We start from the raw sequence: 16,322 nt of genomic DNA, 5'->3' as shown, positions 1-16,322 counted from the left end.
AGTGGGTGACATTCCACACATCCTTATATGGGGTTTTTGGGACATGTCTCTTTCCTCTCTCTCTCTCATCTGTATGCCCCCTTCCCATTACCTCAGCGTAGAGTAGCAAACCAGGCATGTGCCTGGTTAACCTCCCTGCTTTCTTTCTTGTTATTCTTGTCCTCCTCCTCCTTATCATATGGTGTTTTGCGGAGATTAAACTTGAACTATTATTATTATCTCGACCAGGCACATGCTAAGGTGTCAAGTGTTTTAGTTGATTATGGGCTGTTATAATTTATTTAGATGATTTACCTGTCTCGTCGTAGGCAGTGGCGTGTAAAAAACTGACGCAAATAATGGTTTATTTATCCAAGCAATATTTCTTCTTGGGATTGGAGGTTTCGGAAGTGCTGTAGGCTGCAGCATTGTCAGCCTTTCCTTAGCTATTACTGGTTCTTATATCGCAACACTACCACTCGCATAGCAAACAAAGCTGAAGGTGCTGCAAAGTACAAAAGGGAAAAGGCCCTGGGCGAGTTAGATTGATGAAAGTATATTGCGACAATGATATATCTTCTTGGTTACGACACCATTCCCTATTAAGATAGTTCTGGGGCTCTAGTTCAGTCAGTGAGGCTTCATTGGTAATAGGTGATTATGTGCCGTCATTATTTTATTAGATCGTTCACACGTCCTTTCGTAAGCATCGGCGTGTAGAAACCCGACGCGAATAGTCGTCATTTATCTAAATGACGTTATTTATTATTGGAGTTGTAAGGAGGGGATCTTGTTAGATTTCTGTTGCGGTGCTCCATCTTTTGGTACATTTACTGAGTATTGGCGACACCTATATAGGCGTACAATCATTGACATAAAAAACTAGCTAAGCCTGATTCACTCAAAAGTGTTAAAAGACAAAGCAGCAAATAATATTGATGACAAATTTGTGACAATCATTCATGTTATGGCACCGTTCATTAAGATTGTGCTTGTGAACCTACTGGTTCGGGGAAGCAGGTGGAGCCCATGCGCGCCATATGGACAATGTGTGTAGGGAGGTCGACGGGGTAAATGCCAGGCACTGGTTGAGACATAGATCCTGACGAGAAGAATAACAAATCGATCTGAGAACTGACAACACCATTTCATGGTATGGCCCAGCTCTTACGAGATGCGGCACGCTTGTTGTTAGTGCGTAGGTCGAGAGAGCGTGGGGTGATTGCTTGATTGGCGCAATAGAGCTTCTGTAGAGGCAGTGATAGAAGTGAATAGAGATGAAGTAAGGCTTTGAGAACAAAAACAAAATACAAGTAGTACCAACTGGACAATGAGGAACGAGACTTGATCGATCTTCCAAGAAGTGGCCATGCCTATCGATTCACATCGTCGACCACAAACAATAGTTGGGTAACGTGCCCAGGGTTCGTTATGGCCATCTGAGCGTTGCCATAATGGTGCCTTTTTTTACGCTTGATGGACTGAGTCATACGTGCGGAACTTCCCAGAAAAGCTTCAGTCAAGTGCGAAGTCGCAAATATGCCGGCGCACTTTCATTCATAGAAGTGTAGTTGGCGAAATCGGGGACAGTTGGCTCGACGTCGTTTTCGTTAAAAAGACGCCTGCAGTTTCTTTGCGTGTCGGTTACTGTGCTAGCAATAAACGAGAAACTCAAGTAACGGTAATCAGATAAAGAGGAGGGAGATCATGTTGCAAACCTTATGAGCCTGGATGATTGCCCCCCACTTTTTAATCTAGAGCTCCTCGGCCTGGTTGACGCACTTCCAGAATCAGTTCATCTATCAATATATGCAGATGACATCTACATCTGGGTGTCAGTCGTAACACGTCTGCGTTTGCGTGCCCGGCTTCAGAGAGTGGCTACACTAGCGACAAAGTACCTTGAAGAATGGGTACTGGAGCTGTCATCAGAGAATTGCTCGCTTATAGAGTTCACGCATAAGGTGATAGGTTCATATGGTATTAAAATCAACGGACAGACGATCAACTACATGAGGACACACCGATTCCTCGGAGTCATAGTTGATCGCGACCTCTCCTGGATCCCTCACATCGCCCACATGAAAATAAAACTCACCATGATCACCCACGTGCCAAGGTTTTTAACTGGTGTGGCATACTTTTCTTTTTCTTCTGGCACGACACACTTCGGACATAAGCTAGTAGTGGGTAGTCTGCTGAGGAGAGAGAAGAAGAGGTAGTTGGAACAATGGCGGAGGTGCATTAATAAACCGCGCTGTGTTTTCGGAACCGCGTTTCAGAGTGCTATACTGGAAAAACGTAGGTTGCATCAGTATGAGAATGCTTCAACCCTACACTATTCTGTTCTTCGGTTATATGCGCTACAGCTTACCCGTGCTTTGCGGGATCTGAAGAACTAACTTGCACGTCTTCCAGTCGATCCAAGCCCAAGCCCTGCGAATATGTCTTGGTCTTCCGAGATGCGCGTCTACTGCAGCGACAGTCATCATTGCGCGTGATTATCCAGTCAACACATAAATCCACGTACACGCTTTGGGAATGCACCTAAGACATTTCGCTCGCATTCCATCACATCACCTCGCCTCACTTGGAATTTCTAGGCCCCACTCACCTTCAGCGCAACTGTAGCTCAGCATTGCGCAGTTCTTTCATTTCATTTCACTCCACGCATGCAGCACGGCCGCCATTACCACTTTGGTGCCTACACCCACTCAAAGCCCTTCTTTCCATTCCTGGCATCCAAAATAAGAAAAAAGTCGTGGCATCTAGCCCTGAAACTGGCCATATTACTCTTCCTGCAAGAGAATTACAAAGAATGCTTTCACATTTACACAGATGGCTCTGCATCTTCAGTAAGCTACGCAGGCACGCTGGTTATTCCCGCGAATGACATCACAATAAAAGTCATGACATTGCATTTGACGTCGTCGACATATGCAGAACTCGTCGCCATACGTGCAGCTCTGGAGTTAATAGCTGAAGAACCTTCGGAAACTTGGTCTATCTTCACAGACACGAAGGCAGCTCTTCAATGCCTTATGTCACCCTTTCGCCATGAACCTAAGGAACAGTTAGTAGCTGAAATAAGGCTTCTTCACCACCAAGCAGTCGAGAAACAACACAGCATAGTGTATCAGTGGATACCAGGTCATTGCGGTATATACGGCAATTACCGCGCAGATGAGGCTGCTAGATCTGCACATAACGGTACTCAATACACAGCCATCCCGTTCTCACGAACCAACGCAGCTACAAGACTTCGTTCGTTCGCACGTGATCTCACACTGATACAGTGGAACTCGACAGAATTCACAAACGCGCGCCTGCACAACTTGGATCCCGATCTACAGCTTCGTCTTCCCTCAGGGATATCTTGAGCTGATGAGACTTTTCTATGCCGCCTGTGGCTTGGAGTGGCCTTCACGAACGCATACTCTTATCTTATTGGAATGGCAAGCTCTTCTACACGCACTTACTGCAGCTGTGAAGAAACCATCGCGCACCTTCTATGTGAGTGCACTCATTTCAACACGCCAAGACAAGAACTGACTGCAGCTCTGGAGAGGCTGGATGATCTGCCTTTGTCGGAACAAAGGATTCTGGGTCATTGGCCGAGCCCATCCTCAGCCCAGAAGGCTTTGAAAGTGTTGCTACGCTTTTTGCGGACAACTGGCCTCAGAGACAGACTTTCATGTCATATTCTCTTTGATGTTGGTTTTCCTTTGTTGCTATTTTTTATTTTCTCTCTCTCTCTCTCTTTGCGATATTTTTCTATCATCTTTTATTCTCCTCAGCCCTTTCCCCAGCACAGAGTAGCCAGCCTGTTTAAGAACAGGCTAACCTCCTTGTCCTTCCGCTTAATCTTTTCTCCTCCTCCTCCTCCTTGGGGGGAGATATCGGCTTGGCTGTTTGGTTGAAACAACTTCATTCAAGTCTTTCCGGACGCATTCTAGCGCAAAGCGGGCAACTCCCACGTCGGAACCACCAGACTAAGCCGGCCGGCCGCTTCACAGGCCTGTTGGACAGCCCAAAGCTAGTCGGCCCAAAGCTGGTCGGCCAGGAGCTTTGGACCATGTGTATTTGCCTCAATAGTAGCAACGTCCAGGTGGTACAAACACGTTTTATTATCAACATGCACTTATCGCAACTGTCACGCTGTGTTCAAGCGTGAAGACATACCGGGGCCTAGTTTTTGCTACGATATCTGTAAAGCCTGTGTTACATGCATGACGTAAATGTTATCTATAATCGACATGTCCTTATTTTCTCAATTAAATATTTATAGGCAAAGGTTGGCGCCAATGTGTATTGCTGGCTACTCCCCTCGCATATTGGTTGCCTTCGAAAAAAAGGGGACAAGCACAATTGTGAAAATAAGCAGTTGATTGAAGTGTGCGATTTGACATTCCAAAACAACCACATGATTATAAGAGGCGCAGTGGTGGGCTCCGAAAATTTCGACTACCTGGAGTTCTTTAACGTGCACCTAAATCTGAGCACATGGGCCAACAGCAGTTTCACCTCCATCAAAAATGCACCTGCCGCAGCCGTGTTTCAATGCTGCGAACTGCGGATCAGCAGCCGAGTAGCTTAGCCACTGGACCACCGCGGCGTGGCAACGTTTGTAAAGCCTGATTCCACAATTCTAAGAGAATTCGGCCAAGATCTATGTTTTTTAGCTCAGCAGGCAGAAGTTAGGAGCAGCACAAAATCAAGCGAATGAACATATATTTGACAATAAAACAATAAATAAATGTTCTGCTAGAAAATAGCCAACCTTGCTTTCCTGGACCAAGAGCAAGGACAATAAATAAAAGACGTTCCATTCAAACTGACGAAGCAATAAGAAGCAGAACATTATGAACAAATGAAAGGAGGACACCGTGACGTGCAATTCTCGGAATTCTGGAACGAGCAAGAAGAAAACGAGTTTCATTTCGTATGCACATTGTAAATACCTTTGCGAGAGACGTGCGGCAATGGTTGATCTCAACTCAAAGTCGTCGTGGCACAAGCACTCAACCAAAAGAGCAGTCTGTGGACACAGTGCTTGAGATTAGATAGAAGCCCCCTCGATAGGACTGCAAAAAAGAGTGTAGTTTTGTGGGCTACCTTCTTTCGTTTTCTATGAATGTATTGTCAGCTTCTTTATCACTTCACACTCATTGCAAAAAACAGATACGGTGGCTTGAAAGGGAGGAGAATACCTGTTTTGTTCTTTCGTGTGTGCGTGGTGGCATTCAAAATAAAAGTACAGAAATGTGCCGTATCGTAATATGGCGCTCTGGAGTTTTATCCGACAAGCTAATCGAAGCTCGTATATTGTTTCCTGTGAGTGTCAACAGAATTTCCTCTTTTTTTTCTCGAAATTCTTACTGTTATTTTAGAAATAAAAGTAACTTTTGGAAGAACAATAGTGATATCTCGTCCCCAGAATTCGTAGAAAATGTTCATAGAGAGTGAACCAAAAAAAAAAACATTCACGTGTGCGCGTCTTATCAAAAAGCTTATTCATTATTTGTTCAGCTTGAATTTCAATTTTCTGAACTATTGTAAGGGGAGGTTTTTCATTACATAGTTTGCAAGGGTATATCTGGGAAACATAAAGAAAAGTAGAGAACTCCACGAAATTCAAGAGCGGTGTTTGCGCAATCCATGTTTCATGATATTACAGCGTAGGTCCCAGCTGCACAAATTCATTTTTATGCAAATCTCACACATATACAAAAAAAGTAAAAAAAATAATGCTATTGTCATAGGGTCAGAGTAAGAGGGCTTAATTTTTTGTTCATTTTGTTCTTCGATGTTCTATGTTCAGACGAGTCAGGCGATGACCCAGTTCTTAGTGTGCAGTATATGAAATGGTTCGATAACATCAACATCGTGAAAGACAAGTAATTGTTTAATCAAGCAACTCAGCAATATTACATAGCTTGTACGCAAGGAGAATTTTGAAATGGATATGGTGACCGTAGTAACTTTTAGACGAGACCAGTCTTACCTCTCACCCGAAACGGTGGTATAGCGGTCATGGTGCTAAATGGCTGATCTACCGTCAGACGTAGGTCATGGGATCGAGCGCTGGTTGCAGCAGCCGTATTTTAGATGGAGCGGAAAATTGTCAAGGCGCGTGTGCTCAGAGTTACGTGCACGTTAAAAACATCATGTGGGCGAAATTTACGGAGCTCTCTACTTCGGCGTCTCTCATAATCGGTGATGATTTTTAGAAGTTAAAACTCAACGACCATTATTGTAGCAGCACTCTTTCCTGTCTCCTCCACTTCTTCCCTCTTGTTGTCGCGCTGGGTTCCTTACTGGTCATCATTATTTACCTCTGTACTAAATGAGCACAAGTGCTGCTACTAGCATAATGTTTGCTGCATAGGTTTCGACAAGCTGCGTCACAGACATAGATACGAAGAGTGTAGTCAGAAGTAACGAAACTGGAATACTTGTTTTGCCGCCTTGGCATTGAATAGTGTTAACAACCTGATTAATTGCGTTTGAGTCCTTCGAAACATAAACAAGCACGTAGCGAGCTGCTTCCCCATCGAAACAGATAGGCCTAGCCTCTCAGTGACGTCGCAGATCCGGCGGTTCTTCGAATTTTGAAGTGAAGCTGCAGGGGAGGTGAGGTAAACTAAATCTCTCGCGTCTAACGTGCCACATCTTTTCTATGAAGTGCAAGATAGTTATTATTCTATGTTTTACAATTTTAACTATCTCGGGAGACCAACGTGCGCCGAAACCAACGTGAAGAGTTTTGCGAGGGGCCAAGCAATCTAATCAAGGGCGAACAGCCCTGTCTAGAAACTTACCATCGAGGCACGTAGCTTTTGCCCCACGGCCACGTAGTTAGCTCGATTCGAGTTTATAGTTTGAGACACGAGAACAGAATGTTAAGTAATCTGAAAAGAGTTCATCTTTTTCGTATTTTACAGAGACCTATTCAATATATAGATGAATCTGAGTTAACTGGTTAAACATTGTTTTAGAAAATGGAAATGAGGATTCAGTACAGAAAACTAATTTTCCTTCTCAATAAGGAAAGTTAAAAACAACATCGTGAACAGTCCTATGAGTTAAAGCAAAAGTGAAAATACCAGACTTACAACGTAAGGTAACAGTAATGTTCACGCCAGCCTCTTGCAAAATTTATCTAGTTTTGTCTGAAGAAAAAAGCAAAAAAAGACAAGTTAGAAGTGAACTTGAGAGAGCAATTGAGGTAAGCTGACGACTCGTCGGTAATGCAGTATATCACATCGCATCCAATTATTAAGCGCTAATATACCTACCACACTTTCATAGTTTTTTTCACTTGTCGATCTACGCGTGTAGTACAAATGCGTGCGTCTGTCTGTCTCACAGACTGAGAAGTCGTTCTTCTGGACCAATGCCCCGCCGCGGTGGTCTAGTGGCTAAGGTACTCGGCTGCTGACCCGCCGGTCGCGGGATCAAATCCCGGCTGCGGCGGCTGCGTTTCCGATGAAGGCGGAAACGTTGTAGGCCCGTGTGCTCAGATTTGGGTGCACGTTAAAGAACCCCAGGTGGTCCAAATTTCCGGAGCCCTCCACTACGGCGTCTCTCATAACCATATGCTGGTTTTGGGACGTTAAACCCCACAAATCAATCAATTCTTCTGGACCAATAACCTTTTTTGCACAGCATTATTAGTCTACCGAAATCATTATCTCCTCGGGTTCTGCGCTGTGTGGTGGACAACAATATTTTAAATGGCCAAATTAGTGGCTGCATAATGCGTCTTGTAACATTTCTTGAATTCGGAGCGCTTTAGGGGGCCGAGATATCTCATGCTATGATCGGGTGCAGTCGTAGTCATTTGACGCCACGCAACCATTCTGACGGTCTTCCCGAGAGGAAATCTGTCGAAAATCATTTAAGGAAATACATTTTGTCCCCAGTTCCGCAATTGTTTTGTTAGGTGTACTATTACTCCCTTGTGGGGTCACGGTACTCTGCTTCGGGCAGCTATGCTACTCTGTTTAGGTGCAGTACTTTGACCTTTTCTGAGGAAATCGATATACTCTGCCTCAAAAAGAGGTTATGTACTCTGGAGGAGAGAATGAAATGTGGTACAAGAAAGTACTCCCCAAAAGAAGTGCCCAACACTCTCTTAGTTTTAAACTGAATATGTTGTTTTCACTGTTACGCCGCGGCTGTCATGCTGAGTTGTATATTGAATGTGCTGCGAATATGTTAAGGTTTTAAATTTGGACCCTATGGGCTGTATATGTCAAACACATCTAATTACTTATAAGTAGCCAGCTTTTTATTTGTGCGCCAACATCTCTTTACATCATGCCAATAAAGAAAACAAAAGGAGGGGGGGGGGACACGGGGTTCCCCTTCGCCATATATTGAGGAACACCATGACCGTGTGCCCACCAGGTCATATAAGCATGAACGCTTTGTTATAGAACTTTTTTGTGGCCGTGTTGCTCCGTAAGTTCACTGAACATGTTTTTCATGCGCAATGCTTGGAGCAGGAAGACAGGAATGCAAGAAACGCAGTTCGCAATCATTGGTACTTGCTTTCCCGTCTTCATACGCTAAGCATTGAGTCCCAAATAGTATGTTATCTTATACGATACGTCTGCATACGACCACTCCTACATGTTCTTCTTCGCGCCTTGAACGTTCTAAATGGCAGTTCAGAGAGGATTGCATTTCGCATTACGTAATAAGGCGTTTCACAACGAAAAGTACAGAACCACCGCGAAGTTGCTTAAGTAAACATTTACGGGCGGAAGGAAGGAAGGAAGCAACAAAAAGGGAAAAGGCAGGGAAGTTAACCAGAAAGACATCCGGTTGGCTACCCTACACTGGGGGATTAGGGAAGGGGACAAGAAAGACGAGAAAGAGAGAAGAGAGGGAAAAAAGGGTGGGGAGAGACTGACAGTAATTTCACTGCGGCGTGTAGAACTCTACCGCATGTCAGAGGCGTTCACACAAGCCTGCCTTTCTCAGGAAAGATCATTCAGTCGCCGCATTGCGTTGGCAAGTATTTGTCTATCTGAGGCAAATCGAGGACAATGGCACAGCAGGTGTTCGATATTTTCGTCGGTGCCGCAAACATCGCACACCACACTGTCAGTAATTCCGATTAACGTGGTATAAGCTTTCGTGAAAGCAACTCCCAGCCAAAGGCGATAGAGAAGCGAAGCTTTACGTCGATGTAGGCCGGGTGGAGGCCGGAGTTGTAGTGAAGGGTCGAGCTCGTGCAGTCGTGTACGTCGTATGCTTGGTGTGTTCCACTCAGTCAGTGTGAGACTGCGGGCCAGTTGACGAATCTGCCTCGCCGCATCCGCTCTTGAAAGCGGAATCGGAACGCTGTTCGCTTCTTTATGTGACGTGCGAGCAGCATGATCTGCAGAATCATTGCCGCCTATACCACAATGCCCAGGTAACCACTGAAAGACGATGTCATGGCCTTTTTGTATTAAAAGGTGGTGTAGTTTCACGGTTTGGTAGGTCAACTGGTCGTGGCATCCGCGTCGGAGAACTGATATCAGGCACTGTAACGCTGGTTTTGAGTCAGAAAACACAGCCCATTTACCTGGTCTTTCTTCTGAATTGATGTGTTCCAGCGCATTGCGCAGAGCCTCGAGTTGTGCCGTCGTAGAACTTGTCACATGTGAAGCACAACAACACACTATTGCAGAAGAAACATTCTGTGGCGCGCGATCTCTTCCCATTGATTAGGTCGAGAATATTTAACGGCAAAGTTCACTTGATGGAAATATCTAGTGGAACGTACGCTTGATAGCGCAACTATTTGTAAGGGCTTTGTCACCAGAGGTGATTGGCTCTGAAAAGCGCGGCTGTTTAGTCAGAGTTTGCATTGTCACTTCCTTTCGCGTGTTACGATGTTTCCCTGTTGTTGCTATATATAAATATATCACAAAAAGAAGGCGGAATCTTGTACCAAGGGTTTTGTTCACGTAGTTAAAATCCCCAACGGCGATGGTGATGCGTACGGCCGAAATTCGTCTGGAATGTTCCCTACAACTGTGCTACGCCTTTGTCGAAGTAAGCTTCGCAGTAAAAAAAAAGAAAAACACGGGCGGGAACAAGACAAGAACAAGCGCAGACTATCAACTGAGGGTTTATTTATCACCAACTGGCCGAATCGTTCACAATGTGTCTTTGTATTTATTTCGATACAAATACCTTCCAAAACTACGCACCTTATATATCCATTCATGTCCTATTGTTTGCTGCTTGCGCCATTCTCTACCAAGAGGCAGACAGGTTGCATTGAGAAACAGTGCTGAGCTCAGTGCATTGAAGTTAGTTGCAGAAAATAAAGACAGAGTGCCATAAGGAATGATCTTCACAGAATTTTTGCGAGAGGAGTATATGCGTTTTCGGCACCAAGCCTTTTGCTCTTCTTTCTCCCCCCCCCCCCCCAGAATAAAATATATTTTTTTTTCTTGCTTTGTGAAATCCTCACGCCACACGCTCTGCTCGATACTCCCTCTGGGCTCAGCACTCGGTAAAGTAGTGAAATGACAAGCAGTGCTCTGAAAAAAAAAAAAGATTGAAAGCACAGGTGGTGTATGAGGACTGATGTGTCCCAAGGGAGAGAGAGGATCGAGCGTCGAGGTCGGCACAAATCACACGAGGAAAAACAAAAAGCAGTCCCACAGTCCTTTCAAGTGTTCTTGTTTTCTCTTTGTTAGCCATCACCACCAGAACACGCCATTAATTTCCCACTCATTCACTTTTGCAGACGTTCTGCAACTATCTGCAAGTAACAGACGGCCTCCGTCTCATCGCCGGCTTTTTCTTCAGCGTTTAAAGTGAGTGAGTTTTGCAACATTCTCCACGTGTGCTGCATTGCTGCAACTGACAATGTCAGAAAGGTAGAGTTATTAAAGCACAGAAGCAAACTTCTCTGTAAGTTTATTGACCTATAAAAATGCAACAAGCCTCTCGGCGTGCTCTATATATATAGACATTGGTGGAATGGCTTGTGTTTTTTAACGCTCTTTTTTTTAACGAAAAAAATTGTTCTGTTTGCTTTGTGACATACGTGCGTTACGATCTGTACGAGGTGGTGGTACACACAACAGTCGACAAATGCAAGGGTAATTGTTTGCGTTTGATAATATAGGTCTTAACTTGTGTGGCAAAATGATCATATTCTTATGAGGCATGCTGAAGTAAGATGGCTTCAGAAATGTCGACCGGCTTGGCCTCTTTAAAGCCCGCCTAATTGTGAATACACTAACCTTTATTATTTCGCATCTATCGACATGTGATTGCTGCCACACTGATCAAACCCGTGAATTTTGGGTGAGCGACCAAGCATTGCTGCCACTTTACCAACATGGCGGCTTCATTGTTAACTGGCTGTTTCCCAGTCACTGTGGTCGACTCGTCAGCAGTTACCAATAGTTACTTTAATTAATGTCGGAGTTCAACGTCTTAAAACCACCATATGATTATGAGAGACGCTGTAGTGTAGAGCTCCGGCGATTATGACCACCTGGGTTTCTTTAACGTGAAGCTAAATCTAGGCACGCGGGCCTCAAACATTTTCGCCCCCATCGCGAATGCAGCCGCTGCAGCCGGGATTGGATTCCGTTACCTGCACGTAAGCAGCCGAACGCCTTAGCCACTAGATGACCGTGGTGTGACTCGCCTGCAGTTCAAGATGTGACAGTTACATATATATTGTTGTGTATTGCGGGGCTCGTCTGGCATTTCTTATAAGCGAAGCTTCTTGTCATTGACCAGGGAAGCTGGTCGATGAATATTATTAATTGAAATCGGTCACAAACTTCTAAATTTGTGACGTCACCATAAGACACACTTGCTAGGTCTGCTTCGCTAGGCTGGCTGAACTCGGAGGCACTGCGAAATCGCATGAAGCGAAGAAAGGTCGCCGCGCATCTTATCTCGGAGTTAAACACGTTAGCTGAAGAAATATCTATGAAGAAGGCGGAGGAAAATGGACACGGTCATAGGCTGAGGAAAAAAAAAAGAAAGATTGCTGTCACCTTAAAGTCGTATGATACAGAGGTTCACGAAGAGGACGACTTTGTGTTATTGATGAACCGAAACGCAGTTGCGGAGGAGGAGGAGGTAAGTTTATTTACAGAAAGGCAGAGAGGTTGGCCTGGGCGATAGCTAGTTCTAGCCTGCTACTCTACACTGGGGGAAAGGAAAGGGGAAAAGAAAGATTAATGGATGACGATGGTGAGATAGAGAGGTGAGTATGTAGTGCTCTTTCTAGCTGAGACACATTTTATAGCCACGCACATAGTCCAGTTGTTTCTAAAAAGGTAATAACTGCTCTTGTGACCGCAGTTGCACTGTTGGTGTCTGGCCAAGGACCCAACATGGTCTCATCAGTTAATGACCTACTGCGATATAGTTCAGTAGAAGAAATCAGTGTTTGTCGTTCACGTGCGTATGCTGGGCAAACACAAAATACGTGCTCAAGTGTTTCTGGCACATCACAGTGTTCACAACTAGGACCGGTGTCACTGCGACCGATGATATGTGCGTAACGTCTGGTGTACGCCACACCAAGACGAATGCGGTGGATTATACTTGTGAGTTGCCGTTTCAATTTAGGAGGCATGCGGAACCTCATTTCCGGGTCCCATTTGTGAAGTAGCTGGTGTCGCCGTTCCGGTTTGGTCCAGTGCTGAAGTGTGTAGCGGCGCATCACGCAGCTGAAGCAGGCCGTTCGTGTCAGCTTGTGAAAACGCAATGCGTACTTCAGGGGCACTGAAACGCAGTTGCACTTATTCATACACTCTACGGCTGAATGGTTCCAAGAAACGCAGTTGCACTCATTCATACACTCTACGGCTGAATGGTTCCGAAAACACAGCTACAGAAGAGCGATTGAAATTGGGTGATGGTGTGCACTGAAGGGCAATACGTAGTACGAATATTGACTTAAACATTGACTTAAAACCCACCGTAGTAGTCTAGTCGATATGGTGCTAGACTGCTGATTTGCAGGTGGTGCGATCTAATCCCTGTCGCTGTGGCCGCATTCCCAGTGGAGGCAGAATTTGTGGATGGAGGTCCGTCTACTCAGGTATAGGGGCACGTTAAAAAAACTCCAACTGGTCAAAACTTCAGGAGACCTTTCATTACACGGTGCTGTTTATAATCGTATTGGGATTAGAGACGTTAAACTCCAACAATTATTATTAAGCTATCGACCGAAAGGTGAAGAAGTTTGACACAAAATATATTTGCACATACTCGTAGGAAAAAAAAACAGCATCAACTTGTTAATCGCATGACCGTAAGAAATATGTCGCCAAAAAATAACTAAGTAATATGTGCATTGTCGTTCCGCAAACGTATCTCCTTCAGGACAGGAAAACGTTGAGAAAACAATAGTATTGAATTCTGACTGCTCAGTAGTAAAAGCGTGGCGTAAACGCGTATCCATTATGAAGGCTCATTTCCATGAGGAATCCATGAAGGCTCAATTCCATGAAGGCACAATTCCATTCCACGAAGGCTCAATCGAGAGCCTCGAACTTTGCATGGGTCAAGTTTTCGTCAAGCGACACGCGTGAGGTTATGGTTATGCCTCGTATGAGGCTGACTAACAACTACTCCTAATCGCCAGCATCGGCCCTCATCTAGTAGCGTTGGATGGCTAAACTGTCTTTCATCAATTCACCCTCCACATCACGTAGGCAAGTTCTCACCCGTGTTACTACACACTTGGAGCCCTTAATAGATCAGGCAGCTTCGGTACGCGTACGGTATGCAATGTGTGCAACACGTAGTGCCAACGCATACGACATGACTGCGATATTCGCGCAAACGGACTCGCTAACAGGCACTCGCGGTAAGTGCAACGATAGACCACTGACGCCACTAGTGAAAAGTGACGCGTCACGCGATAGACCTCATGAATCGCATACAACTAACGAACATCGATAGTTCGCTCCCTCGCATTCAGTTATTCCCTCTTATCATTTCCTCCGTACTAACTATAAGTAGCTGTCAACGCTTTACTAACCATAGTGGCCGTGTCGAAAGAGCAGTCAGACTCTCCTCTTCCCTCGTGAGCAGTTGTCTCACTATATGCTGTGTGAGCCCTTAGTACGCATCATCATTAGAAGCAGCAATTCATAAAGAATGGTTTCGTGGTGCAGCCGACGTTAGGACAAGCATAATTGATTTCTTTAGGGCTACAACACTTCATATTTTCAAGAGAAGTGCCCTGGTACGTAGAAATATTGTCACAAAAGGTACGCTATAGCAGAGTGGCACAGCATGTTAATAATATATCAAATGAGCATCGCGCGGACATGATGAAGAATTCACCGTAAGCAGTGGCACAGCATTCTACCGTAGCTGGTCACAACTTCGATGGTCTCTTTCTCGGTACGTACTTCAAACTTCCGCTAGCAAAGAAACGTGAATTGTTGAGAGCCATACCTTATTCACCAGATCGATACCCTTCAGCCAGCAGGTATAAATGTTTCAAAGGAGGCTCTGGAATGCGTGCGATACGGTAGACATTGAAATGGTACACAACGATGTGGTGCTTAACGGAAAACAATGAGATTTCAGCCGTTCTTTTAAAGATGTCTAACCTGCTGCTGTTAGGTGATGCTTCCTTTCGACAGCGTTGCTCCCCTTCAGCCCTCTTCGTTCTTTCACAGATTACTGCCTCTCGTTTTACTCACTCGATTCGTCACAACGGCTTCTCCTCTTTCCCGAGCCCCGCTTCACTCACCATCTCCTCATCCATTCTTTGGATTGGTGGAAGTGTCCGAAGCATATGCACACAAGTGCTGATAAAATAAGTCGTGGCATTGAGAAAGATAAGTCTGCACCTGGGCTCCCACTAACAATCTCTGTTGACGATTTTTTCATCACAAGCTTCCATCTACTTCCTGACTTTTCATTAGGAGTGTAAGTTACCGTACACTAATGAAATGCTGACCGCAATGTCAAACACTAGCATTTGAACTGTTTAACGAAGTTCTCTTTTATCGTGAACTGGCGCGAAAGTTGACGGTTGGCCTAAACATTTCGTGCAGAAGTGGAGTACTCTTTTGTCATTTTTTATATGTGGCACGTGATTGGGGCGGGTTCGATGACCTGTCTCTTGAAAGCAAGGAGCAGCCAGCGCTTATGACTTTTCACTGCTTTTGCTCCATACATATCGCTAGCTGAACGCCAGGGCACTGCGTAAACCCGTTTTTCTAATGTGACGTTATATACATACAGATGAGGGAAGAAAAGCACGAGAGAGAAGAGACAGGGATGCTAACAAGTTTAAAATGGCACGGTAGTTTCAAATATGCAGGGTATCCCCTTCACAAACTAGATTCATAAATTGACTACGCGTTTGCAGACAGGGTAAGATAGACCCATACGTTCAACAAAGTTGTGGTTTTACGAAGATGTCGGCAAAGTAAGCTCGCTTAACGGGCACACAGGAAGCGATTGACGCATGTACCAATAGTCTGCCACTGTGGAGACTGATTTAACTGCGAAATGCTATGATTGCTTATATTACGCTATCGGTAAGCATGCTGCAATGAGTTCATACTCACGTAGCCATGCATCTGCAGTAGCAAAGATTAAAAAAAAAGAACCTTTTCACTTGTGAGTGCTACATATTACAGAATGGAAACTTGGCAGGTGTCAGACCAAGGTCGCTTTCACAGGCTATTCGTCGGGTAGATGTTTAATAACGTGCACCTAAAAGGAGAGCTTCGAGCTTATATGAGTCGCATCAACTTCTGTTTTTCCACGTGCCAGTCCTGTTCTCGAAATTCATAGCAACACTATCACTCTTTTTTTTGGTTTATAGACAGATAGTCTCGCTTTGGTCTTCTGTTTTTAAAAGTGTGATCGTGACTTCTCCCACCACATGTGTTTATTTTTTTGTGCATCCTAATCTACGTAAGAAAGCTTTAAGCAGAAAACGGAGACAATACTATAGTAGCATCATTCCGATGGTTCACATACGAATAAACATATAAAACCAACCGAAAAAAAATCTTCAAAATTGAGAAAATCCTAAAGTCATCGTAGAATTGAGAGCTTTGCCTATCGTTTATGTAAACCACAGCAATTGTGAATAACAATAAGCGGTTGCAGGTACGTTGATATAAGACCTTCTCCAAATGAAAGTAATAAGCTCTCAGTTTTGTTTCAACTAAAAGCAATTCATTACTTTCAGAAGTCCAACTACTTCTCGTGGGCATAATAAATAGCTTTTAAACATTCGCGATTTTTGCAGAAAGTGCACTGATGCTCACTCCGCTCAGAGCTGCAAGTTTTATTTGGATGTTTGTGGTCGCAATTCACACTCA

At 44.5% G+C, this 16,322-nt stretch overlaps 1 protein-coding gene across 2 annotated transcripts in view; it reads left to right on the top strand.

Moving 5' to 3' along the window:
• LOC119163474 (uncharacterized) overlaps positions 1–16,322 on the top strand; it is a 403,044-nt gene that overhangs the window by 119,498 nt on the left and 267,224 nt on the right. For both annotated transcript variants that reach the window (XM_075873142.1, XM_075873143.1), the window contains exon 2: positions 10,736–10,805. The gene's annotated coding sequence lies outside the window, so the exon portion shown is untranslated. The remainder of the gene's footprint in view (positions 1–10,735; positions 10,806–16,322) is intronic.

The sequence above is a fragment of the Rhipicephalus microplus genome, chromosome 9, assembly GCF_043290135.1.
Source record: "Rhipicephalus microplus isolate Deutch F79 chromosome 9, USDA_Rmic, whole genome shotgun sequence".
Classification (NCBI taxonomy): domain Eukaryota; kingdom Metazoa; phylum Arthropoda; class Arachnida; order Ixodida; family Ixodidae; genus Rhipicephalus; species Rhipicephalus microplus.
Note: the sequence above shows the minus strand (reverse complement) of the source record. Positions and strands in the feature narration are given on the sequence as shown.